Below are 635 nucleotides of genomic sequence, written 5' to 3'. Positions count from 1 at the left end.
GAGACTTGGACACAGACCCATAGAAGCCAGTTCTTCCCACTTTGCAGGTGGATTAGAATTTCACTGTAAGTTCAGATAAATAAGCTGCCTTTTTATTTATTTATTTTAGTATTTCCAGAGGGCATCTGCGCTCATGGAAAGAGACAGAGACAGAGGGGAGGGAGAAGGCGCCTCGCTCAATGGGTGTGGTCATGCCACAGTCCCTTCGCCATTTCTGCGTTCTCTTGCCATTTGGGGCATGCATGCACACACACCAGTGTTTTTCAAGCCTCCAGGTCCAGGATTTGAACCCCACTGTTGGCCACGTGGGATCTAGCATCCTGAACCACTAGGCCACAGAGGCCCACCGTTCCCTTTTTTACTTAGACAATGAATTTTGCTTTGCATTGGTTGGGTTGCTTTTGTAATTCTATTTCCCTTTCAAGAATCTTCAATTCTGCATGAAGTTCCGGCCCTGGGCATGAGGACCAGAGGCCCTGGAGTCCTTGATCTCTTCTTTTCCCATCTGAAAAGAAAGCTCAGAACACCTGCTGCACCCCTGGGGAGACAGTGCTGCATAAGGATGCAGAGTCATGGGAACCAGCAGTTAGCGTAATGGCTATGTCGCTGGACTCCCACGTAGTCGACCGCGGTTC

This window comes from Tupaia chinensis, unplaced genomic scaffold (genome assembly GCF_000334495.1).
Source record: "Tupaia chinensis unplaced genomic scaffold, TupChi_1.0 Scaffold149658_1, whole genome shotgun sequence".
NCBI classification, from domain to species: Eukaryota; Metazoa; Chordata; class Mammalia; order Scandentia; family Tupaiidae; genus Tupaia; species Tupaia belangeri.
The sequence above is the reverse complement of the archived record's forward strand: the minus strand, read 5'-3'. Positions refer to the sequence as shown.